The sequence below is a fragment of the Hipposideros armiger genome, unplaced genomic scaffold (genome assembly GCF_001890085.2).
Source record: "Hipposideros armiger isolate ML-2016 unplaced genomic scaffold, ASM189008v1 scaffold_736, whole genome shotgun sequence".
Lineage (NCBI taxonomy): Eukaryota > Metazoa > Chordata > Mammalia > Chiroptera > Hipposideridae > Hipposideros > Hipposideros armiger.
Window position 1 is genome coordinate 729,151 of NW_017732086.1, and position 19,812 is coordinate 748,962.

At 43.4% G+C, this 19,812-nt stretch overlaps 1 protein-coding gene and 1 pseudogene across 10 annotated transcripts in view; one reads left to right on the forward strand and one right to left on the reverse strand.

The window, feature by feature from the left end:
- Positions 1 to 19,812, reverse strand: part of MAPK4 (mitogen-activated protein kinase 4) — a 143,544-nt gene that overhangs the window by 123,295 nt on the left and 437 nt on the right. For 5 of the 10 annotated variants that reach the window (XM_019627585.1, XM_019627581.1, XM_019627589.1 and 2 more), the window contains exon 1: positions 19,730 to 19,807. The exons of 3 other annotated variants lie outside the window; for them this stretch is intronic. The gene's annotated coding sequence lies outside the window, so the exon portion shown is untranslated. Of the gene's footprint in view, positions 1 to 19,729; positions 19,810 to 19,812 lie in introns of those variants that run through there. 2 more of the 10 variants (XM_019627583.1, XM_019627586.1) reach the window with 2 other exon arrangements.
- On the forward strand, positions 3,129 to 3,701 carry LOC109373585 (H/ACA ribonucleoprotein complex subunit 1 pseudogene; annotated as a pseudogene).

Consider the following 19,812-nt stretch of genomic DNA (forward strand, 5'->3'; position numbering starts at 1 on the left):
TATATATATATATATATATATATATATATATATATATATATATAAAAGCACACACAGTAGGTGCTCCAAGAGCCAGTTAATGTACCCACTGGAAATGGTTTTGAAAAGTTTGGAACACTGATTAGAAACAGAGCGATGCAAGGATAAGATGATATAAATATAAAGGTCATGTCCTCCCGTGGCCTCATCACTTCCCAGGGGGACTCTAGTGACAGTCTCCTGTGTCTCCTGCAGGCACACAGTCCTCCAGTGTGTTTTTTAAATTGCAGGCAAATCTGATCATGTTACTCACCTGCCTAAAACCCTTCCACGACTTTCCTTTCCTTGTTTTCAGATCGGGAATGACAGGCCCCCAGGACTAAGCTCCTTGTCCCATCAAACTCTTTACCCCAGTCACCCTAAACCACGTGTGGCTCCCCATGCCAGTCTTGCTCACGTTGTCTATCGCCTTTGCCCATGCTGTTCCTGGGTGGACCTGCCCACCTTCTTCACCTGGCAAAACCCTACTCATACGCCAAGATTCTTCCCTGGCATCACCTGCTCCTGGAAACCTCCTCTGAGCCCCACTCCCTCCTGTGTGTCCCCTGGAAGCCCTCCACGCTCCCTCTACAGAGCATAAGGGACAGGTACTGTGGCTGTCCCTCTACTGGTCCATCACCCATCCACCCCCAGACTAGCTGCTTAGTGAGTAACTGCATCTTCTTCCTTACAGCTACAAAGCTTGCACAACACCTAGTACGCAGTAGGTGTTGTGTAATTTTTTAAAAATCAATTAATTTATGAATCTAACAGTTGACTGGGATGTCATTTCAATTCCTGGTGTTGTGACCATTAGGCAGATTTGTAGCAATCAGATGTCCTTTCTCAAACAACACAGGTGCCAGCTGCATCCTTCCTCCTTGAGCAGTGGCTCCCAGAGGACAGTCCTGGGGCCATCTCCGTTAACATCACCCAGGCAGATGTAAGACATGCACATTCCTGGGCCCCACCAAGTCCTGCTGAATGAGAAACTCTGGGGACTGCCTCAGCAAGCTGTAGTTTAACATTCCTGCAGGGAATTATGATGCACTCTCAGTTCTGAGAACCAGTGCCCTCGAGCCTTCAAAGACCATTAGAAGCAGTTCAGATTCTGCTCAGTAAGCAGCTGCAGTGAACTCTCTGCCTGGCAATTTCCCCTTTTCCAGGCTGGTGGAGCCTCTCCCATGGCTGAAAGCAGCTGCGCTCACTGGGACCAGATGCGGAAATACTCCCCCCTCCCCGTACCCCTGGAATAAACAAGAATCACCTAGGGAACAAAGGAAACTAGGCAACACGTGTGGTGTGCTCCGTGCTCCAAAGAGTTCTCACTAACCCTGGGCAGTGGGCGGGCTCTCGCAGAGGCTTGCTGCACTGGGCAGAGTTCACCTCGGGCCAAACTCCATCTTATAGAAGCCAGTTTCTCGTTATTTTTCTCCAAAGAACAATGTTGGACACGCCAGAAGTGTGGCAGGCAGACCTACCACTCATACCGCAGGTAGAGACAACAGAACAAGGCAATGGTCATGAGCTGAATTCATTAGGTTTTGCAGCCCACCCCACCCCAAATCACAGCATAATATATTCAGGCCTATGGAAATGACCAAAGAACCAGAAGTGTACAACTTTTTAGCACTGACATTTTCTATAAACCCTTCCGTATAGCTCTCATTTCATATTTAATCATTTTTATCGAGCTCCTATTATGCACAAGATAAGCAGATTTCGCTCACTGACCCGATGGATTGCCACCTTGGCTGCATACTAGAACCACATGAACTTTGAAAAAATTCTGATGCTCAGACCAGACTCCAAGCTCATTAAACCAGAATTTCTGGAGTGGGACCTAGGCCCCAGTATTTTTTCAACTCTCTAAATGATTCCAATGTGCAGCCAATTTGGATAACCATGGTTTTAAATAATATTGATGTCTGGACTCCACCCCAAATGACATAAATCAGTTTCTAGGGCTGTAGTCTGGAATTGTACATATGTGTATAACACATGCATGCATGCATATGTATCCATGTGTGCACCACATATGCATACGTGCATACATGCATATACACATATATCTATACACATGCATACATATATATATATGTATATATACATACATGCATATATGCATATATACATAGTCTCCAGGTGATTCTAATACAGCCAAAGTTGAGAACCATTCCACAGACCACTGATTTCCAAACTCATCTGCACTTTAGAATCATCTCTAAAAATTCCAAAGCTCTGGCCATACACTAGACCAATCAGATCGTAAGCTCTGCAGTGGTCAGCTGGGCAGACATCAGTGTTTTTCTGAGCATCCCTAGACATGTGGACAAGTTTGCAAAGTATAGCACAGACGCCATGCTCCAGGAGAGCAGGGCCTGTCTTCTGCTCTTTTACTGTAACCGTCCTACAGCCCCTACCTTACATAGTTATTAAACCCAATTAAATTCGTAGAGACATCCGTTATCACAATGTCCTTTACAAACCACGCATAGTTTAGCTAGTGCCTTCTAGGACTGTATGATCCAACAGGGGTTGGCTCAAAGGGTACAGATTTCATGAAACTGCATTCTGCCTCCTCACTAGCTATCCAAGACTCCCCCAGTCCCCATGCTTTGGGAGCCGTCTCCCTCTTTGAAGTTTCTTCTGTTGCTCCTTTAGGTGGCTTCAGACAAAAATATCTTTCCAGCTCCCTTCTCAGCACGTCTGAAAACTGGAAATGACTTTTGGGCACTTAGGTGCCCAGGAGTGAGTTTAGAAATTGGAGGGCTCGCCACTCCCTGATGAAGAGGGGGACAGCGGGCTACTTCACTATGCCAGACATGGCTCGCATTTTAAGACCAGCAGGTTAAGAGAGAAAATGCTATTCATTCATTTCACTAGTTTGAGGCTGTGCACCTTGATTTGCCCAACAAGTGAGGGTGATTTTACTCTATAACAAAAGCACATGGTTGGGCTATTTCTCATCTAAAGGATTCCTGCTGTGAATCCTTTTGTGGAAATGCTGATGTTTATATAGCAAGTTTGCTTTTAAAAGAGGGACACCTGCAAAATCTATTCATTAAAACTTGGGGGGAGAGGTGTACGTGGTGCCAGTAGAAGCAAGCATGTCTTTTCTAGACGGAGGTCGTGGAGGCTTTCTTCGAGGTGGTGGAGGTGGCGGCTTTAATCGCGGCGGCGGCAGCAACAATCACTTCCGAGGTGGAGGCGGCAAAGGAGGATTTAACAAGGGCCAAGACCTAGGACCTCCAGAACATGTAGTTTTATTAGGAGAGTTCCTGCATCCCTGTGATGACATAGTTTGTAAATGTACCACAGATGAAAATAAGGTGCCTTATTCCAATGCTCCAGTTTATTTAGAAAACAAAGAGCAAATTGGAAAAGTGGATGAAATATTTGGACAACTTAGAGATTTTTATTTTTCAGTTAAATTGTCAGAAAACATGAAGGCATCTTCCTTTAAAAAACTGCATAAGTTTTATATAGACCCATATAAGATGCTGCCACTGCAGAGGTTTTTACCTCGACCTCCAGGAGAGAAGGGACCTTCAAGAGACGGTGGCAGGGGCGGTCGAGGCGGAGGCAGAAGAGGAGTTGACAGAAGTGGTAGAGGCGGTGGCTTTAGAAGTGCGAGAGGAGGAGGTAGAGGTGGGCGCTTCAGAGGAGGGAGAGGACATTAAGTGTAACAACTGATTGAAACTTCAGCTGATTTCTGCGTTAACCTGCGTGATCTACTTCTATGGATCAGAAACTTGTTTCTTGAGCAAGCCTTGAAGAACTATGACAGTGGCACTTACATGTCACCATCGTACAAACAGTGCAACAGAATAGGCAGTTTTGCTCTAAAAGTATGAACAAGTGTTTTAATGTTTTGTATGATTGGAACTGTGGTTGCTTAGTAAATGGACAGTTTTCATTTGTAGCATATATGAATTTTTAAAATAAAGTGGTTTATTCCTTTAAGTTAAAAAAAAAAACTTGGGGGAAAAAAGAAAAAAGTAAATAAAATAAAATAAAAATTAAATTTAAAAAACCCAAAACTTGGAAAAATAAGCTCAATACCTCTTCTTCTGTTTAAGATTACCTCTTCACAGTTGGAGTTTTAATTCAGGGTGTCCTAGTTTTTGCCAGCATTGACCATTCATCTAAATGCCTGATAACCAAGAGAATTATCCTCTGTAATGATTATTGCAGCGGGAGGAGGGCTGGGCTGGAAGAGAGGTGGGCTTTGTGCATCATGTCAACTCTAATTCCCTGTGTGATCTTGAGCAAGTTATTTGATCTTCACGTTCCTCATTTATAAAACAGGAGAATAACTACTCGCAAAGATGGTTTTCTTCCAGCTCAGAAATCATGTGGTTCTAATTCTTCTGTGGACAATGACATTAGTCTTGTGGAAATAGCTAAGTTTATTAGTTTGTTTTCCTAAAAATTGATAATTATTTGGGAGAAATTCACTTGAGTATCCAATTTCATAAGACGAAGATTAAATAACTAATATATGCACCAGGATATACTAGACACAGTAAGGTTACAAAAAGAGCGGCAGCCTATGCTGATAAAATTAATGAGGAAAACAATTATACATAGTGAACCATGGTTTGAGACCGAATGAAATAGATGCTATGGCCATGAAACCAGAGAGGAGGCATCTTGCAGTATTTAAAAAAGAATGTTCAGAATAAATAGTTAAGTTCTTTCTATCAGGGTTAAAAGAACACTGAACTTGGAATCAAACTTGGGTTCTAGTTCTGGACTTCCCAGGTAGCTAGCTAGTGGCTATGTCATCTCAGATAAGCCACCCACCTTTCCCAAGCTTAAGTTTCCCCTCCCTGCCCCCATAAAATAGCAATCATCTAATACTGACCCAACATACTGGACAGTGCCGGGAGGCTCAAAGAAGACACTAGCATGAGAGGCCGTTATAAAACGCTGCATAAAGTAAGTTACATAAAACCATGGAGGACATACATAATGTATGCTAAACATGTGTTCCTATAGATTTTGATCTGATGACTTATAAAAACCAGAATTTCCACTGAGAAAGGCGTCCAGAGGTTAAATTCAGAGCTGCAGGATCTCATACGCAGTGGCGTCTTTTTTTTTCCATCTTCTTCCTCTTTCCCCTTATTTACATACTAAAGAAAAATATGTGCTTATTTTTTAAATGAAGTAGTGTAGAAAGACATAAAATAAAAATCCTTTTCCTTACCTCAATAACCAGCCACTTCTTACTTTACCACTACTAAAAATGTCTTATGTGTCCTTCCAGAAAAAAGCTTATGATTACCCCACAGGCATAACTGTATACGGTATGTATATGCTCCTATTTCTACAGCTATCTACCTTCTTTTCTAGGTATCCATTACTGGAAAGGTCTTATTTCAAATAATCTCAGTTTAAGGCAATATAGTTTTGGATTACTGAAATTTGACATTGCTTTTAGGGGTGATAATTAAATAATAATGCTCTTATTATTTCTTACCAATAGGTAAGGTGGAAGAGAAGACAAGAAGGTTATTTAATATATTACGGAAGCCAAATCCTGAATTCAGAAATGTGGAGCAAAACACTGTATTGTTTGTTGGTTAAATACGAGGAAAGTCAGCTGTTAAAGGGCTGATAGATCTTTGGTTCTGAGGATCTGCTTCTGAATAAATTGAAGGGAGAAACCAAAGGATTTTTTACTGCCTCTTGTTCCATAAATGCATTTCAGGTTCATTTTCAAAGACTGCTCATAAAAAAGGGGGGTTTTCAGGATTAACACATTCACGGAATAACTTTTGAAGAATGAAAGCATGCACAAAAATTTGGAAAGATTTAACCTTTTAACTCAAATACTTTAATAAGCTAAGAGCATTTTCAAGCTGAACTCAAGCGCCACATCATCCTTCATCCAGAGACCCTACAAAATTAATAAGGACCTAAGTTTCTTATTTGTCTTTAGTCTCCGTTCAGCTCAAAAAAATGGTATAGAAAAACCAAGTTATTTACATCACAACATGCCCAGAACTATTTACCAGAATATTCTCACGCACAGTGTAAAAAAAACGATCTTTCTCCTTACTCTGTATGTTTCTAATGCTACAGATTTCACTGGCTTTATTACATAGCAGACGGGTGGGTGGCTAAAACCCTCTTTGAGTCCTATACAGCAGGTATTGGAACTCTAGTTGGTAAAAATTTTTTCATTTTCCATCCTCCCACCTGGAAAGCTCAAAGTAGTTCATTGTAGTTACTCCATTGTGATATACTTCTCACCTCCTCTTAGTGCTTGACTGCAGTTACCTTCCTAGTCTCCTCTTACAAATACAATCATTTCAGATTTCTGAACTTCTCCATCCCTTTTCTTTCTGTTGAAAGAGGTACAATCCTTTACTGTTATCAGTCCTCTAAAAAGTTCTGCATACTTGGTAAAAAATACCATGACCACCACATCCTGAAGGCAATACCCTGGTCTCTATGGCAAGTACAGGAACTTGCTCATCTAACTTTGGACTCCCTGTGACTCTCACGTACACATGTTACTGAAGTCGCAGTGTATTATTGCTTATTAGCAGACAAAAGGGTCTCAAAAGGGCTGGAAAAAAAAAAAACTTCAAATGAATGGAAAATTTCACAATAGAGATATAAAAATGGCCTTGATCCCAAAATAACTACACCTCTTTAGAAAAATCAGCTGAAGAGCCTAAGTCACTGATAAAGAAATCTGCCTTATACCTAAAGTGAATCATGGGGCGGAATTCATTTGTTTCAGGCTGGAGAGTTTTCAGACAACATGGTCCATAAATTCTTGTGGTTGGTGGGGCTTTCTAGTAATTTTGCCTCCAAAAATACTCACGGAAGGGTACATTTTCGGGGAGAATAGAAAATTTGCTTCTTCAAAATTAATTACTTATCATTTCTTCCAAAGGGATCAGTCATAATCTAGAACCACCTGGGAGTGGAAGGACAGATTTGTTCCTTTCAGGACAGTTATCAAAACCTAACTGGAGGATTTCTACTAGCAATAGGTGGACTAAGGTATATATAGTCTTTCCTATGTGTGAAATATTGTAAAATTAAAATAAAAACAAGCTGGATAAATCATCGTGGAATACACCAAAAGCTCCATGATATGAGGCAGTCTCTAAAAAGTTGGTGGGGAGGTCCCCCCAAACAAGCCCTTTCCAGTGGGTCCAGACCACCCGATCCCTGCTGCCCATACCTTCCTTCACTTTATCCAGGGGCTACACACCTGAAAGGTCAGAGAGTTGGAGCAAAGTAGAGGAACATACATGTGGCTACTGATCCTGAAAATACATGGATAAGCATGTGCCTTCTAAAGAAAAAGATCCAAAAGCTTCTTTCGAAACATTAGATTCAAGAAGAGTCCACTCGAAAGGCCACCTTGACTCCTGAGCCTGGACACGATAGTTCTGCCTCCACAGAGCTAGCCTTGGCTGTGAGAAATTTTGCTTTCTATATGGATATGGTGGGGACCACACTGAATGGAAGAAACCTTACCTTGCTAAAGTACAGCCTATTTGTTTTACTTCTGAACATTTGCTGGCATAAAAAGCATCTTCCTAACCTCATCCTGTCCCTTGGTCCTCAATTCCTGCCTTTCGGCAGGATGGTATGGATGAAAAGGAAGACACCAAATGGATACTGATGACCGATGAGGCTTCTCATGCCATTCCTGCAAGATCACCTGCCTTATTAGGAAAAGCCTAAGGAATTAGTCCCTTCTATGGAAGGAGATATATCTATATTTAGCTGTGTTCAGTTTATGAGAATTTGTTCATCCCAACCTTTGCCTTCCAGCTGTGACCAGGATGCCATATTGCGAGTGGATGGAGAAAGTTCTCTAGTCTTAGGCAGACAAAGAGCAGCTGGTGTTTCATGCTCTTCTCCTGTTTGTCTCTGAGATAAATCAGACTTATTTCTGCCTCCTTCCAGTGAACTGGGTAATTCAAACCAGACTTCCCAATAAATACAACAAGGATGCCTGGATGAAATTTTTTTTTTTAAATTCTTCCTAAAAGCACCAAAGAACTAACAAGATAGGGAGGGACTTCAGGCTTAAGATCTGAGGGAGGGTGTGGATGGAAAAGGGGCCACAGGTTAAACCTGACAAACTCAGGAGACTGAAAATAACCACAATGGATGGCATAAACATAAAAATTTCTAACAAAAAGTGGGTCATGAAGGCTGGTCACATCCTTGGCCCTTGACAAAGGTCAATCTTTACCTTAAGTGAACCTGTGTATTGTCTTTTTGCACCTAGGATTAACATCCTTGGAATGTCAGTAATACTTTTCCCAGGACCACAGCAGGAAACTACAGAATCCATCATTATTATTCTTGTTCCCTGATTACCATATCTATGTGCTGTAAAGAGTGAACCATTAACTATCCTGTACTCTCCAAGTTACTTTTATCCAATCCCAGAGATTTTCTCCCTTTGCTTTCTCCCACCCCCTTAATCTATCACCAGTAGATTTCATGTAACCCTCCTCCTTTGATTCTAATGTATAAAATAAGTTTCAAAACTGCCATTTTCCAGAGTATTTTCTCAATCTGTTGAGATCCCTTCCCGGCAATTGTTGTCAGTTTGGCTCAAATAAACTCTTATAAGCCTTCTCTTAGGCTGGACGTTTTTCGTCGACACAGGAGATTCACAGAAGTGGGCCTGGATATTAGGGGCCACTTTTACCCACTTGGGGGGGACTGTCAATCCAAAAGAGGAAGTTGAGCTACACTCTTGGCAGCCTCACAGGGTCAGAGGGCCTTGGCATCCCTGGAGTTAAAACCTGGTAAACCACTTCACACTTATGGTTGGGACCCCAACGACTCAGGCCCTAGGAGTAAAAGAAAACAAAAAATAAATTAGCCTGGCTTCATGTCAAACCCCCAAACTGAGCCAGGATTGCTATACCCCAAACTACCTACAGAAGCTATTTAAAATCCTCTCTAGAAATCTTTTCATTTTTTATCATCATTCAAAGCCTCAAATTATTGCATTTTATCAATCTTAAAAATCACTAATTATATGATGCATTATTATTTTAAGTGCCAGTGAAAAGGGTGAAATGACACCAACTATAAATGTATTAATCTCCAGCAATTGTAAACCGTATCTGAATTTCAGAGATTAAAATTTGAAAAAATGTATATCTTAAAATTGATCAGACATGGTATTTATGCAAATATTTTTTCAAAGCAATATCTAGCACACATTCAAAGATAACTAGGCATACAAGGAGATATGACAACATAAATATGAACCAGCATGAGAATAAGAACAAACAACAGAATAGACACATAATTACTCCAGATGGAAAAATTACCAGACACAAAATGTAAAACGATACTTATTATGCGCCAGAAGATAAAAGTTGGGCTTAAAAATTTCAAAACAAGAACCCAGAAACTACATAAAGCAACATTAAATATTTGAAAAAGAACTAGAAATTCTGCAACTGAAATTAAGAATAAACAGATGAATTTAACTGCAGATTAGATACAACTAAAGAGACACAGTGTGACTTAGAAGACAGATCTGAAGAAACTATCAGAATGTAGCTAGGAGATGGAAAATCCAGAGGAGAGGGTAAGAGAAAAAGAAGATACAGTGAGGAAGTTTAAGATAGGAAAATTACCTTTCACCACAAAGTTCTCCCAGAAATGGGCAGTCGAGTTAGGAGGAAGCTGCTAATATTTCTAAGCCCTCCCTCAAAGACCAACTACACAAATGAAGCAGATCACTTTAGTGAAGGTCCTGAGGTAGTATAACAGTGGTTAAAAATTGTAAAATGTATGATAAGAAATATGTATTTGGCCATTCAGGTGAACAAAATGTATTTTTCATATGCATTTGGTCTTCATCCACCTCCTCGGTTTGGCTCCTGGCTCATAGCTCCTGAAATCCCTGGAATTTCCTGAGGGATAAAAGCAATGGGGCTATCTTTTGTCAAAATATTTAGTCTCTTGTCCTTAGTTCCTGAAATCACTTCACAGCCAAGAAGGTAAAATGGGTGTCTTATTATTTAAAACAGGCTTCACTCCATCACAACTGGGTTTATATTAATGAAGGTGACTTTTGGAAAGCTTCTAAGGATGGGGGGCTGGTTGCCAGAGAAACCAAATATGAAAGGGGATGGAACTTTCAACCCCACCCTGATTTCCAGGGAGGGGAGAGGGACCGGAGGTTAAAAATCAATTGTCAATGGCCAATGAGTTAATTAATCATGCCTATGTGATGATGCCTACCCAAAAACCCAAAAGGAGGGGGTGCAGAGACCTTCCAGGTTGGGGAACAAGAACACTTCCACATGTCAAGCCCCAAACTCCACGGGGACAGAAGCCCCTTTGTTCAAGACTCAGTATCTCTTCATCTGGCCGTGATTTGTATCCTCTACTATCCTTTGCAATAAAAAGGTGACCTAGGGCTGGCCGAGTGGCGCGTTGGTTAAGAGCTGGCTTGGGATGCCAGAGGGCCCTGGTTCGGATCCCACATATGAGGGCCAGTGACACTGCCCTCTACAGCTAAGATGCTGAACAACAGCTCAACCTGGAGCTAGGCTGCGGTGAGTCGCCTGCGACAGTGTAGGCTGCAGCCCCTGCTGCAGTGGGTTGCCATGGGCTACCATGCGTAGCCAGCAGCCAGCGTGAGCGGCCAGCAGCCAGCGAGAACGGCCATCCAGAAGCCAGCGACTGATCTGCATCACCCGGGAAGAGCGCAATGATGGTGCCAACTTGGGCCAGTGAAGCAACGTCCTCCACAACTAGACTGAAGAACAAAAGCACAGCAACTTGTCTGTTCCCCTTCCCCAATTCCCCAATAAAAATCTTAAAAAAAAAAAAAGAAGGTGACCTAGTAAGTAAATGGGTTTCCTGTGTTCTGTGAGCAGTTCTAGCAAATTAATCAAACCCAGAGCGGGGGCTGTAAGAACCTGTGATTTATAGCAGGTCGATCAGAATCACAGGTGACAACCTGGGCATCTGAAGTACAGGACAGTCTTGTGGAACTGAGCCTTTTACCTGTGGAATCTGATGCTATCTCTGGGTAAATAGTATCGGAATTGTAGGACACCCAGCTGGTGTCTGAGAATTGCTTGGCTGTATGGGGGGGAAAACCCACATATCGGAATTGGTGATCAGAACCCTTTAAAAAGTTTATGTGACTATGGTTATTCTACCTTTCTGTACATCACTGTCCTCAATTGTAAACGGACAAAGCAAAACAGTACCCACTTCATAAGCTGTAAAGCACTAAGTGCTCACTGTATGTTGGCTGATCCCAACGGAAGAGTGCTCCCTATCCATCTAAACTTGCCTCAGCAAGTAGAACAGGCAGTTCCACTACCATGAATAAAAAAGTTTAGCCTGAAACATAGCATCTGAAGTGTTGAAATTCTGAAACATTAGGGTTGGATGGAACTCTTTATAAAATATCCATGAGAACAGGTTTATTGTTTTTCCTTTAAAAAAGGGGTAGGGGGGTTCTACAGGCAGATCAATTTTCTGAAAACACTAAACCCAGATAGAAAAATAGGGGGCTGGCCAAGTGACTCAGTTGGTTAAGAATTGGCTTAAGAGCATGAGCTCTTAGCAACAGGGCTGCCGGTTTGATTTCCACATGGGCCAGCGACGCTGTGCTAAGCTGAGCTGTCGCTGAGCTGCCAACAGGGTGGTAGGATGGCTCAGCTATTGTAACAACAAGATTGCCTGTTCAGTGATGGGCTACGCCCACCCGCAACTAAGGCTGAACCCGGGTGGATAGGGTGTGCACTCTTAACAACAAGGCTGCTGATTGGACTCCCATGTAGGATGGTGGTTATGACTACCCACAACTAAGATTGAACACATCTTGAGCTTAGAGGCCACAAGCTGCCCACAGGCAGCCAAATGGCGACTGGCGCCCTCCACAATGAAGATTGAAGAACAACAACTTGGCTGGTCCCCTTCCCCAATTCCCCAACACTGTTCCCCTATCCCAATTCCTCAATAAAATCTTTAAAAAAGAAAAATAGGTAATTAATTAAAAATATAAGCAGGTAACAATCCTATAGAAAAGTGTTTAGCCATACTGATAACCAAAATGCAAATGAAAGCAACAATAACTTATTTTTCACATTATCAAACAAATAATTGTTTAAAAATAAAATACCCTACGTGGAGTATAGTGTGGGAGCGGAGTCAAGGGAATTGTAATAGATATGTATGATATTGGGGGGGAGTGGGGCGGCGGATTGGGGGAGGGGGGTTGTCACGTCGAGGGGTAAAAAGTATAATTATTGCACTGTGTTGTACAGCTGAAACTAATTCTAAAAAATGTGTATTTCACAATAAAAAATAATTAAAAAATTAAAATAAAATAACCTATGCTATGAATGATTTGGTGAAATTATTTCCAACTTGGGAAGCAATTTGTTAACATGGTGAATTCCACCCTTGGGTGAGTAATTTCACTATTTGGGAATGTATATTAAGAAAACTTATTAGAATTATAGAAAAAGTATGGACACAAAGTTGCTCATCATAATGACACAGCAAGGAGACATTAGGAAGAAACAATGTCCCCTAATAGCAGAATATTGGCACAAGTTAACAGGCTTCCAAAGTACTGAATTACATAGACATTAAAAATGCTTATAAAGAGTTTGTAATAACATGAAAATTGTTTGTTGTAATATTAACTGGAAAAGGCAAGATAAAAATTAATATGGTATGATCTAAGTTGTGTTTTAAAATGAGCAGAGAGAAAAACACTAAAAATAAACGTAGCAAATTATGATTGGGTCAGTCAATCACAGATAGGATTTTTAAATTCTTTTTACTTTCGCTAATGAATATGTATTACTTTCCCAGATAGGGAAACAAATGTTTTCATTCTAATTATTTACTATCAAGATAATATAAAAGAATATTAAAAAAAGGTTTTTTTAAATTTTTCAATTTTTTTATTGAGCTATACTTGACACACAACATTATATTAGTTTCAGGTGTACAACGTAACAAGTCAATATTTGTATATATTGCAAAATGATCCCCAGCATAAGCCTATTTAACATCCACCACCACACATAGTTACAATTTTTTTTCCTTGAGATGAGCAAGTTTGAGATCTACTTTCTTAGCAACTTTCAAATGTACAGTATAATATTATTACCTACAGTCACCATGCCGTACACGGGAAGTTATATGTAAATAATCTCATTCTACTAGTCCAACTGTTTCAGTTTTCCCATGGTTCTTTCCAGTACTATGCGTGCACACACACACACACACCTCTGGTATAGATGGAATCAGTTTGAATTCGTTAGTTCTATCAGGTTTAGATGACCTGGAAATGAGACACATTATCAAACCCTTTTCCTGCCTGGAACCCCCTCCAACCCAAATGCTCTGGCAGCTAGGAAGATGGAAAGGTGCCCCAAGCGGCATGGAGTGTTCAAGGGACTAGGACAAACTCTTGACTCAAAAAATCCAGTCTTGGCACTGACATTTGTGTAACCTGGGCAAGCCAGCTACCGTCTCTCAGCCTCAGTTTCCCCATTTCTACAATGGGACGAGGAAAGCTGCTCACTGATTCCCAAGGTCCCTTGGAGGTCTCATTTCTGTGACTTTGACCCAAAATCTCCAAACAGATCTTAACTCTTTTATAAAAATCAAATCGGTTTAAACACAAATGGAAAACTAGCTTTATTTTATTTTTTTAAATCCTGCCTACACAAATCTTTCTATAGAGAGTCTTTTATTTTTGTGACGTCTACATACTGACAGATCAGTTTCACCTATAGCCGGGCACATTTAGATACTAAAGCAAGCATCATAGCACTTTCTCTTCTTCATTGAAGATAGGCCAATTTAGCTTAAGGAAAAAAACCGAAAGAATGAAAAGTCTGATAAATAGAAGTTTTTTGGTTTTTTTTTAAAGTTTGATTATGCTAAGTGTTTAAGTACTTGAATTACTTGCCCACTCCTATCCACAAAAGGTATTTCCTATCTGGCCTATTTCAATGCAAGGAAACATCTCATCCCAGGCTTGGGCTTTCCAAAACAGAAGTGTGAATCAATAACTCTTACTGGGAACTTTTCAAATACCACTATAGTGACCTGAAAAAAGACTTTTCATTCACTTTCTGAAGCAATAACTTGGGCACAGGGCCAACCTCACCTGTAGTGCTAAGTAAGTTACTTATATCCACTAACGGAACTCACGGGTCCCCCTGTAAAACTTGAACTAACCTTGTCCCTTGTTCCATTCTACAAAGATGCTGCTGGTGCTGTGACATTAACCTGGAGTTGCTGAAGATTCGGAAGTTCTTCCTTTTCATGGCAGACATTCGCAGGAGGACAGGTTCCCCCTGTATTTAACAATTCTATTTTGATCCATGCTCTCTATTTGAGTCGTTGAGCAGCTTCTCTAAGCGCTCGCCAGTCCAGGCAGAAGCAAGTCCCTACTTTCCTATTCCTGCAGCCACAGCTGTCCCATCACTCTTCAAAACCTTTTCGAGAGGCAGCTTTACTTGAAGCTAATGAAACTGAAACCTCGGAGCCCCTCTTTGGCACAGGACCCTTCCAGGCCTGGTCATTTTGTCGTCTTCTTAAAGAGGACCCCTCAGTTACATAGCGTCCTGTCCCACCAGGACTGGATCCTCTCCCCGCCACTTCCCTCACGCACTGCTGCCCCCCAGCCACTGACCAAGCAGCAGACTGGGCTGACCCTGTACGCAATGGTGGTTGCCAATAATACAATAGTTCTGTTACGCACACTTCTGGTATATAAATCAGCCACATGCTAGGGGAAGAATCTGAGGGTGTTTTTTTTTTTCTTTTTTCCGCAAAAGATTGACTTACTATGATGACCAGATTAGAATATGTGGCTTAAAAAAAGGACGTTTATTCTGATTTATGAAATTATTCATATGAAAAGTTCTACAATGTTAATTACACATTTACTAAGTCACCTTTATTTAAAAAAACAAGCAAGATATATTAAATAAGACCTCTCCCAGGAAAGTGGGAATAGTTATAGTATTGCCTAATATATAATAACCAATGTCCCTGAGAACAGTGGTTCTCAATCAGCGGTGATTTTTGCTCCCCTGAGGAACAACTGGCAATGACTGGAGGCAGTTTTGGTTGTCACAACTTAGGGAGGGGGTGTGGGATGCTACTCGACATTCTACAATGCACAGGACAGTCCCCCCATGACAAAGAATTAGCCAGCCCACAACATCAACGGTGCCCCTGTTGAGAATCCTTGCCTTAAAATAATGGGCACGTGTAGGTAAAGAAGCTAAGATTCCGTCAGGAAAACGACTAACCTTTAAAGAGTAGAAGGCCAGGTTAACAGGTAGCTCATACCGAGCTGTTCTCTCACCTCAACCACCACGCCATGTTAAAAAGCAATGAAGGCTCCAGACTTTGAGGGTTCATAGGACTGCAAGGACCCTTGCCAACAGCAGCTACATGAGGAGGTGGTAGCATAATTTCAAGAGCCCCAGGAAAGGCACTTTGCCTCCCCAAATACCTCCAACACCCACTTGTCTGTGCTTGAAATCCTTTCATTCTATAACGAGGCCTAAAATGCAAAGACCCCCGCCCCCCAAAGAGAACAGTGACCTACATTTATATTCAAGGGGAAGTGACTGAAGACAGATTGTTTTTCCCCTGAGTTTTATACAGTGAATCAAGGCTCTGAGCAACTGAAAGTGGTGAAGAGGAAAAGTTTCAAGGCCCCAGTGAGGTAGGGGAAGGATGAAGAAATGGGCAATACAGGGTTTTGAAATAAATATCACCTATTCCACAGGCTAGGGAGAGCCTGCAGGGAGGGAAGGAAGCAGAGAAAAAAAAAAAAGTCACATTCTTGTCCTTCAAGAAGATTACAATCAAGTTCAGCTCAGGTGAAAAAAACTCCAAGAATGCTTGAAAGAATGGTAGGATGCAGCGGGATCATCGCAGCGGGGACAGGAGCCGAGGGCCCTCACCAGCAGGGGGATCACAGTGAACTCGAAGCTGTGCCAATGAAGCCCCTGCCAGACTGACAGGCGCACACACACACACACACCCCTAGCAAAGTCATGGACACACAGTACAATGCTCAGGCAGGGCCTCTTTGTTGAATGAAAGGAAACGATTCCAATTGAAGCACTCCAAACATGTTTTGTTTCTTCCTTCACACCTTTGCTTATGACATGTCCTTTGATTCGGGAGAGAAGTCTTTGTTCATCTTCTTTGCCGATCTGAATCCTATTCCATCTTACAAACCCAGTTTGTTTTCTCTGTACATTCCTGATTTTGGCCTCCGCTGGCTTTTCCTCCCTCTTCTTATAAGGTTCTCCAAGTCATTCATCTAGTGCCTACCATATGTCCTATGTATCTGTCATAATGGACCTATTTCCAGAAGAGATTTGATGGGGGCTTTCAAGTTCTTAAAAAATAATATCATGTAGTTTTACAAGAATTTAAAAGGAAGATCAGGGCCGGCCGAGTAACGCGTTGGTTAAGAGCTGGCTTGGGACGCCAGAGGGCCCTGGTTCGGATCCCATATATGAGGGCCAGCGACACTGCCCTCTACAGCTAAGATGCTGAACAACAGCGCAACCTGGAGCTGGGCTGCCGTGAGTCGCCGGCGACGGCGTAGGCTGCAGCCCCTGCCAGAAGCCGGCGACTGATGTGCCTCGCCCGGGAAGAGCGCAATGATGGTGCCAACATGGGCCAGTGAAGCAACGTCCTCCACAACTAGACTGAAGAAAACAACAGCAACTTGTCTGTTCCCCTTCCCCCAATTCCCCAGCGCTGTTCCCATCCCCCAATTCCCCAATAAAATCTTAAAAATAAATAAATAAATAGGAGATCAGAAATAATTTCAGAAGAAAAAGATCATTGTACCAAGAAGCTAGGAAAAGCAATTACCAGGAATTGCTGGAGGCCAAAGTAAAAAGATAAACACACTAAGCATATAGCAAGTTCTTGAACTCTGATAAAAGGAAAGCCACAATTCCATGAAGACAGATTTTTTTTTTCCTGACATTAAATTCTAGGAGGAGTTTGCTCCTGGCTTTTCATGTATGCTACACAGTCATTTTACGTGTTTATCTCAAGAATCTGTTAGGTCCTTTAGGACAAAGACCATGTCTTAGACTATATATATATATATATATATATATATATATATATATATATATATATATATATATAACTATATATATATAGTTATGTAACTATATATATATATATAGTTATGTACACACACACACACACACACACATACACACACACATTGTATAAGTGTTCAAATATTTGCCAATAGACTAAGGACCCACAGTTTTCTTGCCAATCTGGACACGTCAATGTGTCTCAGGACCTCAAGATGATCAGAGTAATAGAGCCATCAACTCTCTTGGCAAGAAGGACCCTCAGACCATTTGATTGTGCCTCTAGGTCCCCTGTCACCTCAATGATGAGATTTTAAAGATACTCTCACCCCAACCGCTGTCACCAGTTTGGGGCTTGGTTGGGGCTAGGGGCTGGAAGGTCCACACTGGCTTTATCCTCATGCTTCTCCTCTCTGCTCCTGATTTTGTTGATTATCCTTTGCCTATCTTTCTGTCCCCACCACAGATTCTCCATCCCTTTGAATGGCAGGGCTTTACCTTATTAACCTTTGATTCCCTGCAATAACTAGCACAGTGCTTTGCACAAAGGAACTGCCTTTCTTTATCAATGTAAGGAAACTGAATTGGAAAAAGGTCTCCGGGTAGGCCTTTCCATTATTCTACCCTGCTCCCCTCAGACAAACCCTCCAGCCATAGGATAGAAGCTCTTCCTATGCCACACAAGCAGTCCAGAAAGGTTAAAATGCAGGTTACTAAAGGAATTGAAGACTCGAGGGTCCAAAGATGTATTCTCTCACCCTTGTCTCCCTATGCCCCCCTCCCAAAGTGCACCGGGCAACCCTTCAGCAAAGAAAAAAAACCAGGGCCGGCAGAGTGGCGCGCTGGTTAAGAACTGGCTTGGGATGCCAGAGAGCCCCAGTTTGGATCCCACATGAGGGCCAGTGACACTGCCCTCTACAGCTAAGACAGTGAACAACAGCTGCCTGGAGCTGAGACAGTGTAGGCTGCAGCCCCTGCTGCAGTGGGTTGCCATGGGCTACCATGTGTGGCCAGCAGCCAGCATAAGTGGCCAGCAGCAGGGGAGTGATCTGCCTCCACCGGGAAGATCGCAATGATGGTGCCAACTTGGGCCAGTGAAGCAACGTTCTCCACAACTAGACTGAAGAACAAAAAGGATAGCAACTTGTCTGTTTCCCTCCCCCAATTCCCCAATAAAAATCTTAAAAACAAAAACAAAAAACTTGTACTCTGTAGGTGCTCAGTCAATATCTATTAAAATAAGGTAACAGCAAAGCTACCTTGAACATAGTAAGTACTCAATAAATATCTCTTAAGTTGAAAAGTGTAACACATCTCCTTTGCACATAGTAGGTGCTGGATAAATATCTTTTAAATGAAGGTGGTCGTAGGACTGCTGCCTTGCATATAGGAGGCCCCCTGTAAATGACTATTAAATCAAATAGTAGCAGACACTCACTCCTGAGAGAACCCGGGCAGGGGCAACATTAATCAAAGCCCAGGCACAGATCCATGAATGGAAATGCGCATCTCCAGGTAGCGAGCGCTTTCTACAGGGCTGGAGAGGCGCGTGACAGCGCGCGGCCGCGGTGCGGACACCGCGCTCTTTCCCGAGCCGCGGACCCACCGCGTGCTCCCGGGCATTGATTAGCTATCGCGATCCATTCCCCACCCAGGGGCGGGAAACGGCCGCCGCCTCCAATTGTCACTTCGGGGCCGCACCTGGGAGCCCCCGCGCCACGGTCCCCTCCCGGGGCAACCGCCCACCCTGGCTTCTCCTCAGATTCCGGAGAGTTGCGGGCAGAACAAAAGCCAACGCCGGCGGGCTTCCGAAGGCTTGCCAGGTGGCGATCAGCCCTGGCAGAGGCTGGGCGAGCCGGTCCGGACCGAGCAGTGATGTCAAACCCTACGCTTTGCCGGTGGCCGCCCGCCCTCCCCCAGCAGCTTCGGGCTAGGGATTACCCAGCTGGGGAAAGCCGCGGGGCTTCCCTCGCGCCCCACTCTCGCGGGCCCCCGCCCCGGGTCCGCGGAGGGGCAGAGTGGGCGCCTCCGTCGGGTGGGGCGCGGAGGGCCCCGCATTAACCCTTGAACGAGACGGGAAGGAGGCTGGAGGGGAGGACGGCGGAGACCCCACCACCGAGATCCAAACCTGAACTCGCAGTGCGAACCGCCCCTCGACTCCCCAAAACGCGCTGAACAGTCCCCGGAGGTGGGGGGGGGTCCCCTCGCGGCACCCGGTTCCTATAATCTCCACTAAACACTTCCCCCGGGAGTCCAGCGGCAGCCTTGCCCTGCGAACCGCCCACCCGGGGACAACACCCGCGCGCGGTCCGAGGAGCAGGGGGTCCCGGGGGGCGGCCAGGGCGGGCCCGCAGGACGCATCCCGCCGCTCCGAAACTCGCTCGTGGGGTATCTGCTCGGTTTCTTGTTTTGAAGGTTATTTTTTTAGGCTGAGGTGGAAGGTGCAGACCGACGGGAAGTATCATTTCTTCCCTCTCCCCGGCTTCTCCGGCGCCGGTTGAACTCCGAGGGGGGCAGGCAGCCGGGAGAAGAAAGAAAGCGACGGGGGAGCCACTTACCTACGGCAGAGCCCGAGAGCGCGGCGGCCAGGCGCCGGCAGCGCCTTTGTCTGCGGTCGCGGCACCGGCGCGCTCCGCCAGGC